Below are 18612 nucleotides of genomic sequence, written 5' to 3' on the forward strand. Positions count from 1 at the left end.
GATTTATTTATCTGGATAAAAAAAATAATTTCACTACTGATCTCCAAGCGACAACAACCAAGATTACCTTGGCTCTAATCAGTTACGTGGCATTTCCATATCTTTGAAACTTTGTGCATGAGAGTTGGGACGCCCTTATGCAGAAGTGTTCAAGAGCGCTGACGAGTGTTTATTAAACGGCCTAGGAAGTATTTCTGTTAGGATGAACAAAGTTTAAATGTCCGACAGCTATAATAATGAGGGAGTATCGGGAATCCTAGGTTTGATTCTTGAGCAAGGTTTCACTATTGTCGGTTTCTTAGAGTGTTTTTAGAAAATTAACTATACAAGAGTTCTAGTGGGTCTAACGGGCGTTATTATAGTGTTTCACAGAGTACTAAAAGAGATGTGCTTGAAATTGACTTTGCATTTGGTGAAACTAGAGAGAGAGAGAGAGAGACAGAGAAACAGAGAGACAAAAGGGGAACAAAGTGAGGGAGGTCAGCCTGTGTAAGCACAGGCTGGCTACCATGTACTGGTGAAAAGGGTAAATAGAATAAAAGGTGAAACTAAGACGCACGCTAAGCGTAATGAATGGCTAAACTTTATTCTCTCGTGTAAGCTCAAACAAATCCTATCAACGGGTGCGCCGTGACGCATAGTAGACCGAGACCTTAGCCTACTATCAGCCACCATGCAGCGATCCGCAGGGCCATGTTCTCGCCTAGGGGCCTGAGTGCACAAAGGCGCAGCTTCTTCAGTTGGAAACACGCCATTCTCTTCACAAAACGCCATTCTACCCAGCCTTCTTGGGGCCTGTGGGAGTGCGGCTATGTATAAACATATATTAACTAACTTATACCCATACGATACGCATGTTGCCGAAGCAACAGTTGTTCGCTGCAGAACAGATATAATTCATAACAGCCATTGTCCACCCGATCAAGCACACTTGGAATCACCTAGATGAAAAGCAGCATTCCTGTGCTTTCCGTACAAAAAAATTCGAAGTATGGTGACAAGTAATTTCATATGTTTGGCAGTCAGCGCGTTTCTGCTCCCGGTAACGCTCACGGGAGTGCTGCTTGCCTGTGACAGGGGAAATTGAACTGCCCGGAAGATCTTCTTGCGGCAGGAATTATACACACACTCGAAGCGAGCCTGCGGCCCTGTCCTGCTATTCCGGAATCCCCGGTGGAGGGCTAATTCACCAGAGTCGCGAACAACACGCGGTGCGCTTCCCTACAAAAACGACGAAACTGATTGGTCACATTCTTGCGCTCAACGCGCAGTTAGTTTTTCTACATCTCCGTGCCGATCGCTGCCCGAATTTAGCCCAAAGGATCACATAAAGCGTTTCCACAAGAAGCGAACACCACTTTTAAAGGAACTTCGCGCCAATGTCGTCGGCCTTATTAATGTGCTAGTATTGTGGAGGTACTTCGCGCATTTTCGGGGGATACTTATCCATATTGATAACTGTTTGTATCTATATTATCTACCCGTTTTCTCGCTAACCTTGGTCACTGGGCAGACCTTGGTCGAATGGGTAGCTCATATGGCTGCGGTTTAGAGGGAACCCAAGCAACCGTCGGACCAACTTGAATCACTGGGTATGTACGAGTAGGTGTGTACCACTCCTCAGACAACTTCCTTGAGGCCAACTTAGCTGACGAGGTAACCCGCCGTCGTTGCTTAGTGCCTATGGTTTTGACGTCCAAAGCACAAGGTCGCGAGATTGAATCCCGGCTACAGCGGCCGTGTTTCGATAACGGCGAATCGCCAAAACACCGGTGTAGTTAGATTTATGTGCACTTTGACCATCCCGAGGTGGTCCAAATTTCCAGATTCCCACACTAGTGCACGCCTCAGACTCAGATCTTGGTTTTCGCATGTAAAACCCCGTAATCTAGCTTTTCTTTTTAGTGACAAGGTGATTGCAACCGGGAATGCGTTGTTCGATGTTGATAAAAAGATCTCTTAAATTTCTATGATTGTTCGTAGAATCAATGACAAGTCGCAAGGACATCAAATAAAGCAGTTATTAGGATGCGCCATATATGCTCAGTGTATCTGCCACTAATAAATATACTTCTCGCCAATATGGGTCATTCAGTATGTCCCACACAGTGTACGGCAAAAGAAGGACCAATTCTGAGCGTTCGCAAAACTCGGAGTCCCAGCCTTGCTGCCTTGAATGCCACGTGCATAATTCTCGGTAGTGGCACCAGGTATACCGGATCCATTACCGCAGATTGGACAGCAGATGCCAGAAAGAAGAGTTTTATGGAAGTGAAAAAAAAATAAGAAGATGTGTACACAAATGCTGGAATGAAAAGCATGTATAGCATTATTGATTAGCTCAAGCGGGCTCGGTGACTGTTTGCCGCCACTCCGTTTCAAAGAGGATGCGAATAAATTATCATCCTTATAATGAGCGAAAAAAGAGTCCAGCTTCAGCCTGCTGTCGTAGATAACTTGTTTCGATGGAGGCAATACGCTGTGCTCATGTAATGAATGAATTCTGTAGGCTTCAGAATTCTCAGAGACGTCTCACCTCAAACACGTCTCTGTGAAAATGCTAGGCTACGCCGGTGTCTCCTCTGCAACGCCGGTCAATTCTGTTGTGCATGCACGCCTGAATTTCCAAACATCCAAAACAACACTTTGTTCGTGCGAGCAGGCTCATGGAACTGTTTGTTGACTGCATGTTTATATCTGCTTTTTTATTTCTTATCATCAATGCATGCGTGCAGAGTGAATTATCTTAACGAGGGTACCATAGAAGACAAACGATAAAAGACACAGTGAAAGATATAAAACAAAACGAAAATTCAATATCAGTGTCAGTACCAGCCACACGACACGTGTCAGTGGAAGAAAACTGACGCAAGATGTGAAGTGGAGGGGGTTTACGTCAGCACTTGTGCATGATGACTTGCTTTAACGCATATGTCGCCTCAGTGTGATGGCAAACCTCTAACTCGAAGCGGTAAATATAGTATTAGCTAAGTTGTTCCACTCAAATATTGAGTGTGGAAAAAGAATTTCTGGCTTCCTCGTAACCTAGAGTAGATGTAAGCGTGAAATGGCAAAGGGCAAAGCAAATTGGTTGGATACGACACCAGCCGCAATTTTCAGATGTTTGTAGCGCATTTTCGCACCAGCACGCCCCACGACAACAGACCGCGCTGTACCGCACCATGCCGTACTGTGCCCTGGTCCATATGGAGGCTGCCCAGCTTGAAGAAGAAAACTGGATGAAGGTGACACGACAGGAAGCCAAAGAGGCCAAGTAGACAAGGCATAATGTCCAACTAAAAGAAAATTCGCTGAAGCAGACGCCACGCAGCATGGCGCCATCTCTCTAGGCTACGGAAAACCCACTCCGCGGAACTCATGGATCTCACGGCCAAATTTAAGAAAATGAGGTCTACGGCCCCAACTCTTTGTGCACAACCGCATTGCATACGCTAGTTACTGCCCATACATGTTACACAAAATATTGCTTTGAAGCTCTTCGCAATGTTTCTTCACAAACTCACTCAATATGTAACTTCTAGTGCGCTAAAGTTTTATTTGTCATTAACAGTAGTGACGTTCAAAACGCCGATGCAGGGCACTATATATTTCATGGTCATCTTTTGGCGCTGAGACAGGCTTGCCTGTATTGAACGCCAGCGGTCCATGATTTCCGCGGCATGTGTTTTGAGTCGCCGAGAGAGATGGCGCCACGCAACCGGGCGTCCCCTTTAGCAGATTTCCTTCTAGCTCGGAAGTGCTCTCTGTTTCCCTGGCGTCTTTCGCTGCCTGTCGTGCCACCTTCCGCCGGTTTTCTTCTTCAAGCTGGGCAGCGTCTATATGGACAAGTGCACAATATGGCGTGGTGCGGTATGCGGTGGTGTGGTGGGGTATGCCGTTGCGAACTTGCGCTACATACATTTCAATATTGCGGCTGCTATCACTTTCAGCAAGACTGCTTTGCCGCTTGCCCATTCATGTCTAGTCCAACTTGTCCAGGTTACGAGAGAGCACGCAATTTTTTTTCAACGCCATATGTTAGTGGAATAACTTAGATAATACTATTGTTACCGCATCGATTTAGAGATTTGCCCTTTTTGAGGCGACATTTGCATGAAGCACAGCCATGATGCAGAAGTGTTGACGTAGGTCCACTCCACTTCTCATGTGTCTTTTTACTTGGACTGACACGTGTGATGTGACGAGTACTGACACTGATGTCGAATTTTCGTTTTGTATTTATTCATTGGTGTCTTTGTTCGTTGGTCCCGAAAGGTACGCCCCTTATTATAATGCACACTAGACGCATGCAATGATGATACAAAACAAACTAAAGTAAACATGCAATCAGCCAACATTTCCAAGGCCTTCTCGCACGAACAAAGTGATAATTTGTTTTCGATCTTTACAAATTCAGGCGTGCATGCGCCGCAGAATTGATCGGCGTTCCCAAGGAAACACAGGCAGAGCCTAGCATTCTTGCAGAGATGTCTCTGAGTTACTTCTAGCTGACTCCGAGAAAGGTTGCGACAGCAATCAATATAATATTTAAAAGTTGCAAAAGAAAGCTCCTATAGTCGATGTTTCTCTCATCAAACGCGTACATGTAAAAAGAGCGGTAGGCCCGCAATCAGTATTGAAGAGTCGTAATTTTCTTCTGTACCCTACAATTTACTTCAAACGTTTACACATCTTAACATCACGTGTCGCGACCGGGCCGGTGGGCTAGACCTGCCGGTCTCGTCGTGGGACTAGCCGGCTGCGCGACGAGTTCGTGTCGTCGCCGGAGCTGCATTAAAGTTTCTTCACTCACTCACTCACTCACACACGCACTCACTCACTCACTCACTCACTCACTCACTCACTCACTCACTCACTCACTCACTCACTCACTCACTCACTCACTCACTCACTCGCTCACTCACTCACTCACTCACTCACATCACGTGTGATCGAAGATTCCAATTATCGTGGTTCTTCGTGCTATTAACACAGTTAACATATATAGATCTCATGGTCAATGCTCCATTAGCAATTAAATTGGCTTTTTTGCAGTTGAATCGAAGAAAACATCACTTTGCATTCCGAGCCGGTACACAAATGCATGTTCAGCCATTGGCTTTAAAAATAAAAATCGCCGTTCTGCCCCAAAGGCGAAGCATCGGTTGTGATAGCCAATTTGTATATAGCCGTACGAAGTACGCATAGCAGTTTTATTGGCTGTATAAACTGTTAAACATTCGCTTACTAATAAAATTATCAATGATAGAATATGTGCGTCACTCACCGAGTGCGTAGAAAGAAATAGGCGCACGGAGACAGTGTTCTCTGTGTGTTTCAGATTCATTCAACAGGCTTGTTCGTTTGCGCTTCCACATTCTATCATCGACAAAAACCAACAAACCCGCCAACGTGTTTAACAAAATTAACACAGCACTCCAAGGACAGGTTCCCCTCATTCCCAGCCGATAACTGGTGTTCGCAGAATACGAATTGAAAATCATCCAAAGGTCTGATTTTTTCGGTGCCTCTCTTCGCATTTAGCTGCCTCCAGAATAGATCACCGTGCCATGAAATGTCAAACGCAACCAGAAGCACGTTTTCGTTAACGATTATTCGACGTGGTTGCGTAAATATCTTTTCCCATGGCCTTCCCTCTCATTCGCACAATTTACAAAAAATATTTTAAGGTTTGGCTTTATTCTTCCTGCGTGTTAACGACATATTTTGTGTCCTGTTTTATTGGGAATAATGTATGTAACTTTGCCATGACATCGTATTTTTCTTTCTTTTGCTTCTGTTCTTGGCGTCTGTGCACATGGAAGAAGGGCTAGTACGATGGAAATAAGCAAAAGATATGTTGTACTGAGTCACAGGCAAGCAAAGCATTTGGCGCAAAAATGAACCTAGTGTGTTAAAACATAATGAGGATAGGAATTTTGAGAAAAAAGTTATTTGAATCAATAAAAGGTTTGCCAAAGGCCCAGCAAGAAACCTTACTATAGCGTCTAAAAAGGCAATTGTCTATAGCGTCTGGCAATTTGCTTTTCTTTGTTCCCTGAGAAAAGCTTGGTTGCCCTTACAAAAAAAAAAAAACTTTGATGCGAGAGTTATCGGGTTATCACATGAACCAAAACGTTTTGTGCATTTAACAAGGGCTTTAAGATTTGAGGAATTCCCTACTGTATAAAAATGTTGCTCGGGGGTGCTAGAAAAACAAAAAAAAAACAAATGGTTGATTTTTTGACCGAAAGTTGGCTTATCGCTTTTTTTCCTATGGGCAGAAGTGTTGCATAAGACTATGTTTCTGTCCCCCTTTTTTCTCAGAAGCACCCATCTGCGAAGAAGCACTGTACGACTCGGCTTGACGTAGCCCGTATCTGGATTTAACACTGCAAAGATGAAATGTTTTCCAGTAGATATATTGGGAACCTATCGGCAAAACATGATGTTTATTTTGTTCGCATGACCGGCAGTCACCAGGACATTTCTCCTACAAATACTTTCTTTGAAAGCTCAGAACGCTAACCTGTGGTATATGTAGCTTGTATTTTCCACAGCACAGTGGAAGACCACAGCTGTGTAGCTGATGGATCATGCAAACTGTGAATCCCAGTCGCATTTGTACGACGCAAATGCTAAGGCAGTGTGTTTCAGAATATTAAGGTCCAAGCCTTTAGTTTCCAGGTGCAGCACGAAGTGGACGCAGGAAAGCGGTGGTCACCGGCGAGGAGAGCAAGGAGAGGAGGCGCCATGCCAATGGCGCTGCGCAAGTGGGCGCGTGGGAGTGCCTGCACATCGGCGACGAACCTTGCAGCCATATGGCTGTGATTGCATCCCATGCTCGCGGCCACGGCGGCGTCCGTTCGCAGAACAGTTCAGACAACAGCAACAGAGGCAGTCATAGGTAGGCTTTCGCCTGTCGCAGTTTAGCTAAGCAAGGTGCCCGCATATTTTTTTCTACCGAAATTTGACAAAACAGGCTCATTATCAATGGAACTACGCATTTTTTTGCTGTACAAAATGGTATGTAAAAATTGAAGAGTCAGAAAATAGTACACCACCGCTGTATAGACATTGGTTTTATATAAAGTTAGCCTGTAAACTAAAGCGGCTCTTTGAAGACATTTGTTGTTTTCTTTTCTTGATATTTAAGGGCTGGCTAACATTAGCTAGGACACGCAGTGGTTGCTCAGTAGCTTTGATGTTGGGCTGCTAAGGACGAGGTCGCGGGATCGAATCCCGGCCATGGCGGCTGCCTTTCGATGGGGGCGAGATCCGCAAACAGCCATGTACATTGATTTAGGTGCACGTTAAATAACGGTGGTCGAAATTCATCCGGAGCCCCCCACTATGGCGTGCCTCATAATTAAATCGTGGCTTTGGCACGCAAAACCCCATAACGTTTTACCGTTAGCTGGGTGTCCTTTGAATATGAAGGCATTATCTTTCCGCACTGATTGGCTAACCTCGGATGACATGCAGAACAATGTAAGGTTTATGTTCTCCGTTGATCTTGCGCGAAATACGAAACATGACACAACTGAAGATCTGGGGGTGACGTGACGAAGTTCGAAAAGAAAGAAAAGGTCAGCGCGATTACGTCGACGCCGAAGTGGGGACACAGAGAATATACCCGTATTGTTAGAATAAGCTCGCGTGTGCGTGTTACCCAAGGAACATAAAAAATATACAGCTAGAGTGGAGGGAGCGGTCGTCAAGTGAAGACGCCGCGTCGCCATCTTGTCGAGGGCGAAAGCACACCAGTCAGCGTAGCCCATGCAATTCAGTTCATCGTAGCTTGTTGTGCGGGGTGCTGTGCGGATCCCAAAGTGTGCGAGCGCACTCGGGTGTTTTTATGATACCTGACGTACAAGCAGTTGGCATATTAGTGTTATTATTGCCATTTAAGGAAGGTTGCAGGTTACCAAAGCCTTGCTCTAGAATATAGAAAAATATTATATTTCACGCTAACAGCAAACGGTTGCCACTAAACTTTCGAGACTCTTCATGCAATCAGGATGCTAAATCACTGGGCACACCTGATGATTATGAAGGTAATAATTAATGCTCATGTTTATTGCATATGCTGCTATTTTTCATGCTACATTGTCAGTTTTAATTTATTTTTGTTTGGACAGCTTTCATGATTGGTCAATTTATACACTGCATTAAAGAAGGTAAAGAAACGCTTATTATAGTGCCAATCTGTTTTTCTACTTTGAGGCAGCTGCACATTGATGCCGATAAAATGGGAATATGCCAAATTACTCGGACATTTGCGATCCGCAGACCTCCAATATGGCTCGTTCCTCAGCGCACAGCGTTGCATTAGAATTCGGAAATATGTTAAGCAAATGAAAACCGCTCGTCGCCGGCCGCTTCTTACCCCCCGCAACATGGCCGCCGTCAGCATCACCTGAGCCCATAGGCGGGCATAGGCGACTTCCACTCTCGCAATTTTTCTTTAACATGTTTTTTGTAACGAAATAGTAATGGTGCTTGCTTAGAAAGTTTTTCTTGACACAATCTTTAATGTCACTGTTGGATATAGAAATGCCATTCCGGACGACCTAGGCGTATGCGAGATGAGGAAGACAGATTGTTGTGCAGAAGTTACGGAACAGTTTAGAGGAATGCAATCCTCTACATAGTCTGCAAACACGGACAAGTAATCGCATACCCCGCATTGGAACAAATATATAGTGAGGAGAAACGCGTAAGGTTCTGTCAAACAGTACACCGAGATCAATAGCTCTCACAGAACTTCAAAGATGGTACAGAATCTAGAGAATAAAAACATGCTTTTTTTGCTTGTGGAATTCGTCACACTTTGTATTCAAAAGCATTCAAGGTTACTTTAACATGCATGCACCATTAAGAATAATAAGAGAGGTCCCACAGGAGTTGTTACAGTCCTCAACACTATGGTTTTACTCCTGCTTGTCAGTCCATGTACTGTTCACAGATGGATTCTAGTATACCCTCAACATTAAAGAATGCATCTTCATTTGTTCATTTACTTCATTATCACATATTTTTTTACTGTTAGGTGAGCAGTACGTGAAGTCTGCTTCACAAAAGCCGCGAGTTGGCGCGGCATTGTAATATCTCCAGGATCGGCCCACGCTTCCCTTTTTATTGTTGACGCACAAACACGAAAAATACTTGGAAGTATTGATTGACGTATTTCGTTTATATTTATTTTCATTACTATTATTAGGGGCTGAATGCTTGACGCCTGCTTCACTACTGCCGCGAGTAGACGAGGTATTGGACAGCCTCTGGGATCGGCCCACATTTTTGGCCATGGACACGACGGATGCAATGAGGGTAGATCAATGCAGCATGGCTATAAAAATTAATTTCACGTGCCTGTTAAAAAGTTGGCTATTTTCGATGTAGTTGATAACGCACCTAATGAGCTGCACTGTAACATGCTGCTTAGTAATCATCATCATCATCATCAGCCTGGTTACGCCCGCTGCAGGGCAAAGGCCTTTCCGATACTTCTCTGATTAACCCGGTCACGCACTAATTGTGGCCATGTCGTCCCTTCAATCTTCTTAATTTCATCCGCCCACCTAACTTTCTGCCGGCCCTTGCTAGGCTCCCATTCCCTTGGAATCCAGTCCGTACCCTTTAATGACCATCGGTTATCTTCCCTCCTCATTACATGTCCTGCCCATGCCCATTTGTTTTTCTTGATTTAAAATAAGATGTCATTAACTCGCGTTTGTTTCCTCACCCAATCTGCTCTTTTCTTAGCCCTTAAAGTTACACCCATCATTCTTCTTTCCATAGCTCATTGCATCCTCCTCAATTTAGGTAGAGCCCTTTTCGTAAGCCTCCAGGTTTCTGCCACGAAGTTGAGTACTGGTAAGACACAGCTATTAAAGACTTTTCTCTTGAGGGATAATGGCAACCTGCTGTTCATGATCACAGAATGCCTGCCAAACGTACCCCAGCCCATTCTTATTCTTCTTATTATTTCCGTCCCATGTTTCAGATCCGCGGTCACTACCTGCACTAAGTAGATGTATTCCCTTACCACTTCCAGTGTCTCGCTACCTATTGTAAAGTGCTCTCTTCCGGGACTGTTAAACATTACTTTAGTTTTCTGCAGATTAATAATTAGGCCCACTGTTCTGCTTTGCCTCTCCAGGTCAGTGAGCATGCATTGCAATTGGTCCCCTGAGTTACAAAGGAAGGCAATGTCATCAGCGAATTACAAGTTACTAAGGTAATCTCCATTAACTCTTATCCCAGATTCTTCCCAATCCAGGTCTCTGAACACCTCCTGTAAACACGCTGTGAATATCATTGGAGAGATCGTATCTCCCTGCCTGAGGCCTTTCTATATTGGAATTTTGTTGCTTTCTTTATGGAGGACAATGGTGGCTGTGGACCCGCTGTAGATATCTTTCAGTATTTTTACATACGGCTCGTCTACACCCTGATTCCATAAAGCCTCCATGACTGCTGAGGTTTCGACTGAATCAAACGTTTTCTTGTAATCAATTAAAGATATATATCAGTGCTGGTTATATCCCGTGCATTTCTCTATCACCTGATCGATAGTGTGAACATCGTCTATTTTTGAGTAGGTTTTACGGAATCCTGCCTGGTCCTTTGCTTGACAGAAGTCTAAGGTGTTCCTGAGTCTATTTGTGATTACCTTAGTAAACAGTTTGTAGGCAACGGACAGTACGCTGATCGGTCTATAATTTTTCAAGTCCTTGGCGTGCCCTTTCTTATGGATTATGATTAAGTTAGCGTTCTTCCAAGATTCCGGTGCGCTCGAGGTCATGAGGCAATACGTATACAGGGTGGCCAGTTTCTCTAGAACAATCTGCCCACCATCCTTAAACAACTCTGCTGTTACCTGATCCTTCCCAGCTGCCTTCCCCTCTTTCATAGCTCCCAAAGCTTTCTTTACTACTTCCGGCGTTACTTGTGGGATTTCGAATTTGTCTAGAATATTCTATCTTCCATTATTGTTGTGGGTTCCACTGGTGCTGTATAAATCTCTACAGAACTCCTCAGCCACAAGAAATCTCACATCCATATTAGCAATGATAATGCAGGCTTTGTCTCTTAACGCATACATCTGAGTCGTGCCAACTACTAGTTACTTCTTCAGGTTTTTTAGGCTTCCTCCGTTCCTGAGAGCATGTTCCATTCTATCCATATTGCACTTCCTTATGTCAGCTGTCTTACGCTTGTTGATCAACTTTTAAAGTTCCACCCGTTCTATTCTAGCTGTAGGGTTAGTTCCTGTCATACATTTGCGTTTCTTGATCAGATATTTCGTCTCCTGCGATTGCTTACTGGTATGCTGTCTAACGGAGTTACCATCGACTTCTATTGCACACTCCTTAATTATGCCCACAAGATAGTTGCTCATTGATTCAACACTAAGGTCGTCTTCTGAGTTAACACCGAATACCTGTTCTGTATCTTGATCTGGAATTGCTCCATTTTCCCTCTTACCGCTAACTCCTTGATCGGCTTCTTATGTACCAGTTTCTCCCGTTCCCTCCTCAGGTTTAGGCTAATTCGAGTTCTTACAATCCTATGGTCACTGCAGCGCACCATGCCGAGCACGTCCACATCTTGTACAATGCCAGGGTTAGCGCGGAGTATAAAGTGTATTTCATTTCTAGTCTCGCCGTTCGGGCTCCTCCATGTCCGCTTTAGGCTATGCCGCTTGCGGAAGAAGGCATTCATTATCCGCGTATTATTCTCTTCCGTAAAGTCTACTAATGCAGTAAACTCTCAGTTGTACGTACGTCGGTTTACCGAATATTTCAGAATAACAAACTTTTCGAAAATCTCCGGCAGTTTTCCTATGCATTCATTGCAAGCATCTTTCAGTTAATCTTTCGAATATTTCAGAGAATACTTCAGTTGAGCGAACTTGATCATTGGACCCTAGCTCATTTTGGAAATCAGTTCAAGGAAGTTTCGCGCTCTGCAGCCCTGGCGTGTCCGCTGCCCGGCGCACCCAAATCGCCCCTCCAGCGGCGGCTACGTGCAGTGTGACAGTGAGCTAGTAACCTGTGCTGAACTAACAGATCTGCAAATTGTTTCCAGTGCTCGTCACGAAGAGGGAGAGTGCGACGAGAGTGCGAGAGTGCGTTGATCAGCTGGCTGTTGTCACAAGACGGATCAAGTGGGCGCTCGCATCCAGAAGCAGTGAAGCCAAGAAAAACGTGCAGTAAGCAGAGAAGCGTTCCGTTTAGCGACATGGCGGCTTTGGATCCGCCGTGCTAACGGATGACGAACTCATGCCGGTCTTCTTTTATAGTGGCACCAATCGATGACGTCACACTGTGATACTTGAAAGGATAGGCCAGTAGAGTTGCGCCGCCGGAAGACGACAGCGTTGAAAATGAAGGGCCTTTGTTGATCAGCTGGCTGATGTCACAAGACGGATCAAGTGGGCGCTCCCATCCAGAGGCAGTGAAGCCAAGAAAAACCTGCAGTAAGCAGAGAGGAGTTCCGTTTAGCGACATGGCGGCTTTGGATCCGCCGTGCCCACAGGAGATGAACTCATGCCGGTCCTATTTTATGGTCGCGCCAAGCGATGACGTCACACTGTGATAACTGAAAGGATAGGCCAGTAGAGTTGCGCCCCCGGATGACGACAGCGTTGAAAATGAAGGGCCTTTGTTGATCAGCTGGCTGTTTTCAAGGGACGGATCAAGTGGGCGTTCGCATCCAGAAGCAACGAAGCCAAAAAAACCTGCAGTAATCAGAGAAGCGTTCTGTTTAGCGACATGGCGGCTTTGGATCCACCGTGCCCACAGAAGACGAACGCATGCCGGTCTTCTTTTATAGTGGCGCCAAGAAATGACGTCACATTGTGATACTTGAAAGGGTAGGCCAGTATAGTTGCGCCACCGGATGATGATAGCGTTGAAAATGAAGGGCTTGTTCATCAGCTGGCTGTTGTCACAAGACGGATCAAGTGGGCGCTCGCATCCAGAAGCAGTGAAGCCAAGAAAAACCTGCAGTAAGCAGAGAAGCGTTCCGTTTAGCGACATGGTGGCTTTGGATCCGCTGTGCCCACAGAAGACGAACTCATGCCGGTCTTCATTTATAGTGGCGCGAAGCGATGACGTCACACTGTGATACTTGAAAGGATAGGCCAGTAGAGTTGCACCGCTGGATGACGACAGCGTTGAAAATGAAGGGCCTTTGTTGATCAGCTGGCTGTTGTCACAAGACGGATCAAGTGGGCGCTCGCATCCAGAAGCAGTGAAGCCAAGAAAAACTTGCCGTAAGCAGAGAAGCGTTCTGTTTAGCGACATGGCGGCTTTGGATCCGCCGTGCCCACAGGAGATGAACTCATGCCGGTCTTCTTTTATGGTCGCGCCAAGCGATGACGTCACACTTTGATACCTGAAAGGATAGGCCAGTAGAGTTGCGCCGCCGGATGATGACAGCGTTGAAAATGAAGGGCCTTTATTGATCAGCTGGCTGTTGTCAAGGGACGGATCAAGTGGGCGCTCGCATCCAGAAGCAGTGAAGCCAAGCAAAACCTGCAGTAAGCAGAGAAGCGTTCCGTTTAGTGACATGGCGGCTTTGGGTCCGCCGTGCCCACATGCTACGTGCTCATATGCTACGTAATACCAGTGTTACAGTTAACTCGATATATAAACTAGAAAAATAGTTGCATGCGCAATCAGACAAATTATTCCGAGAAAGTTTGGATACATCTGCCCGGCGTACTAGTTCCAAGTCGCTGTGAAAGCAATGTCAGTGTGCTGCAAACGTGTATATGGAGGAGTGAGAGCTATCATCTGCAAGTTATCTGCTCCAAATGTAGGCGATTGTACTCTTGCGATTTAGGGGAATCCGGACAGGCTCTTTGCTCAAGTGTTCCCTTTAACAGTGGACCGCTCTGTGCAATGGGCAAGAAAGTGCAAACATGGTAGCCTGCTGTCGCACATGAAACATAAGCATTACATAACCATCCAAACGCGTTAGTGCGTAAACAGCTGAGTCGTGCAGTGGCTAGAGCAGTTTGTGATGAAACCTCGAACCATAACAGACACTCCAATGAAAAACTAGGAATCACTGGCAATTGATTTCTCTATGCGGCCTCCTGAGCACTCAACGTTTGGGCAAATACATTTTTCGATGCTATTGTGACGTCGTTAAGATGTAACTACGATAGCGGAAACTCATTCTGGGGAATGTCTGTAGGTATTCTTGGTTTATTTTCCGTGCCCAGATTGGATACAAGAGCATACAATCGTGCTTACATGATTTTTTCTATTTGCTCACGCTGGCTTCTAGCGGTACAACTATAATGAAGAAATGTGCGCAAAGGCGTTAGAAGGACGTTCTTATCTTTTATATGCTGTTTAGGTTGCCATTTTTGTTGGATATTTGGCTGGTAATGTGATACCAGGGTAGCCATGCAATAGTTCCTCAGTACAGTAATCATCTCTAGATTTGCATGCTTCATTTCTGGCTACTGTTTCTTTTCTGATATCATTCGTATGGTAACTGGCATGACCGCATTTTACAGACGAACAAGGACTCCTTGCGAATAAATTGTGAGCTAGCTTCAAATTTCGCACTACTGTGGCATTGTAAGGGATTGTATAAGAACGAAATTGTCGAAACAGTTTTCATACACAGCTGCTATCCGGTTCCACAATATTAAGTGCACGGCTCGCTGCCGTGCTTTCTGTGACATATGGGGCTACTGACATTCATCATTATCATCATCAGGAGCAGCAGCCTGCATACGCCCACTGCAGGGTGAAGGCCTTTCCCATACTTCCGCGGTCATGTGCTAATTCTGGCCATGTTGGCCCTGCAAACTTCTTAATGTCATCCGCCCACCTAAATTTATGCCGCCCCCTGCTTCTGAATCTTTTCGGCCTAGCCTCCGTTAGAAATGGATGTATTTCCTGTCAGGAAACATACAATAATTTTTGCTTCTCCTGTTTGTGTATGTTCACTTTATTGCTTGTCAGCCAGCAATTACTCTGCGCGTACATTACACTTTTGGTTGTTAGATCATCCCGGTTTTCTTGTTCGTCCTATGTGTTCGCTGGTGCCGTTTGCAGCCAGGCTGCTCCTTAGTTTCTTTTTTAGACTGCAACAAGTCACTTTATTGGCCCTTATGATGCTTCGGTGTCCCTTTTTAATATCTTATTTATCCGACGCAGCAAGAATGTATAGTGTGAAGCAGTGAGAACAGGGTAAGATAACTTCTAATTAAAATGTTTATTGTGAAAATGCAGTGATTTATAAAGGTTACCACAAAGTAGTACAGCGAAAAAAACCTGATAAGAACTTGTGCTCTATTAAACCAAACATAAAAAATGGGAAAGGGAGAAAATACAGATAAATATAGAAGTCCAGCCTAAAAACATTGTGATCACCAAGTGCGCATGTGGCTACTTTCCAAGAAACTTTTTTTTCTTTTTCCAAATGCATGGACCTGGAAGAGTGTTTGCATAAGCAAGCTGTCACTTGGTCTATTTGAATAAAAAAAGTGTTTCTTGAAAGGTGCTGGCATGCAGGATTGACAATTCTTAATATATTTCCCTGCACTTGGAATTTTTCTGTAATATCTTTCTGCAGCATTTTTATTTATCTTTGGCTGCATCTAGCATCAATTGTTATCTAGCCTTGAAAGATGTGTTTCTTTTTCTGGTAATTTGTATATCTCGCCACATTTTTACAATGAACCTTAGTTGAAAGTTAGTCCTCATCCATCTATAGTGCCATCCTGTTGAAACTTCTTCATGCTATGCAACCTTGCAACATTTGTGTGCATGTGTGTGTCTGTGTGTGTGTTCGTGTGTGTGTTTGTGTACGTGTGTGCATACGCACACATGGATTTGGATCTGAAATCGGGCCCTTGGAGGTATCCTTCTCGTGTGCAGCCTCATCAATTCATTAACTATAGTGCAACAAAAATACGATGGACAAGAACCAAATGAACACACAGAGTGCCACGTTCTTATCCATCATTTGTCCATTCGTTGTCTATCTGTTGCAATTTAGTTAGTAATGAACACACGAACTCGTACAGTTTTCAGTTCTTATGGCAGGCTTACAAGCCCAATCGTATGCTGGAATATTTGGATGGCTCTGTATCGTGTAAGTAAATTCTTGGCGATGTAATTGCTAGTCGGGCGTCGATCTCCTGGTTTTCCTGATAATCTCGTGTGATGTGCAGACCCAAACAATTTCTGGTGAATTCATAAAGGTGCGCAGGGTGTTGTGCCGGGTTTAATTTGCACTACAAGTGCTGCTTTGATTGCTTTGACTTCAGCTTTCTTCTAGGCGTAGCATGATCTGGAATGGTACTCACTTATATGAGGTTTAATTTTATGTAGTGTCATACAACTGTTAGACTGCTATTGCCACATCAGTATACTGTATGTGCCTACCCGCCATGGTTGCTCAGTGGCTATGCTATTGGGCTGCTGAGCACGAGGTCGCCGGATCGAATCCCGGCCACGGCGGCCGCATTTAGATGTGGGCGAAATGCGAGAACACCCGTATACTTAGATTTAGGTGCACGTTAAAGAACCCCAGGTGGCCGAAATTTCCGGATTCCTCCGCTACGGCGTGCCTCATAATCAGAAAAGTGGTTTTGGCACGTAAAACCCTATAATTTAAAAAAAAAATTATATGTGCCGGATGTTTGCTTGCATCTTCATGATTAGCAACCTCTTCTGTGTTTGGCAGTTGCATATAGTCTCCAGGCCTAACTGTTTGCCCGCATATTGCACGGTATGGGTCTGTTGTGTTTCAAGTGCTCCGGAGGTTGTTTCTGAAGGGAGGAGTAGTGATCTTTGCATCTCATACGCTACCTAGCATAGTATCTTGGGGCCAGGTTCTGAGCTCTTGAGGCAAACAATTTGTGCTGCAGGCAGCAAGTCTACTCTGTCTAGGTGCCCTTTCGTTTGCTCTTTCTCATAGAGGTCTTCAAGCATGGTAAAGTCGGGAAGACCTGCAATTACTTGATGCTTGTATTGTATGAATTGCCTTTTTGTGCGCTGCTGGTAATTCATAGCGTACAATACCTTGGACACAAGCACAGAATCTGCGATTTTCACAGCATCCACACGTACCCCCCTCCCCCCCCCCCCATGATTTCATGATTATTCTTTTCACCAGGTGTAGAATTTGCGTCCAGCCATGGGATAATTGTTTCACAAACGTGCTGGGTCTGCCGTCATGGCCTTACACTAGCTGAGGATTTGCGGATGTTGACTTGCGGGTATATTTCTCCAGCTACGTGAAACACAATATGCAATCTAGGGTATTTCTTTATTCTAGCCTTTTTTTCCGACGTCGATGCAAGCTGACTTATCAGAAAGCGAGAGGCCAGACTGGCCAAGAGATTCTGCAGTGTTGTCGAGAGCTTGTTGCATTATTCTTAATTTTTGTATAAGATAGCTTTCCCATAGGGTGTAGTACACCATAGGCTGTAATACGTCTTGTAGTATGCCTGGGTTCTTGGTGTTGGTGGGCAAAATGTATCTCTCTCACCTAGAATTTTCTGTCTTTCAAAAAGTTACTTTTTAACTTAGGTGCCCTACCACAAATTCTTTTGCTCGTCGTTCCTCTTATAAGAATAGCATGATGTACTGCTGTTAAAAGCCTCTTCACTCATTTCGTTCTTTCATAAGCATTATTACACAATGGCCTGCAATAAAGTTTCTGCTGCTTATGGCCCACTCATATCTGCCAGAAGGGACAACACTTGAAAAATTTTTTCTGTGTGTTGTATGTGCGATGTAGCATGAACATTCATCTCTTGACATTTGTAGATCTGTAGAATCAGCTTTCTGACGGAGTACTTGCTATACCAGATTTTGCTTAATTGTTCAGCTCTGATGAACAGTACACATTGATGCAATGAATCTTTACAAACTAGAATTATCACGAAAGATGGTTGTTTTACAATTGTACCTTTTGCTTTCGATTGGTGTTATATTTTGCATAAGCATGCCCCCTATGCAATAGTATTTGGAAGTTCAAGGGTTCAATAAAAGATCATGAACTAAATCTTAGTGGAAGAGCCTCTCTTTCACCTATGACTCCCGCCGAAATGTGACTTCCATGGCTGTCACTTCAACCCTCGCCTTGTGTTAGCAGCAGAATGCTATAGCCACAGTGGCAGGTGAATAAATTGAAGAACAATATTTTTGTCTATAGAGTTTTTTTCCTTGCCTGTATGTAGGTAAAACTTGCAATAAGTTTGTCATTGCAAAAAAGCAGTTTGTGGTGCTTTATTGAATAAAGCAGAGATTGTGTGTAGTTCAAATGCAGAAATTTGTTCCAAAACTCCCGGGCGATATGTCTTTGCGACTAGCATGGCATTTCATTACTTATAAAGACAGTAATTGCAGCAGATATCGTTATATGGTTTTACACATTATTATACGTGATCACAAACTTATTAGAAACTGTTATTAGAAACATGTAAGGTATGAATGTTTCTGCACATTTGATCAGTTGTGAATGTACGTGCAAGAACTGCTAGCACTTAAATGGTTCAAATTTTTACAGCAAGGGATGCAACTGGCTGATTTCACTGCACAGTTTTGATTTACTTTTCTTTAACGT

This window comes from Dermacentor variabilis, chromosome 5 (genome assembly GCF_050947875.1).
Source record: "Dermacentor variabilis isolate Ectoservices chromosome 5, ASM5094787v1, whole genome shotgun sequence".
NCBI lineage: Eukaryota > Metazoa > Arthropoda > Arachnida > Ixodida > Ixodidae > Dermacentor > Dermacentor variabilis.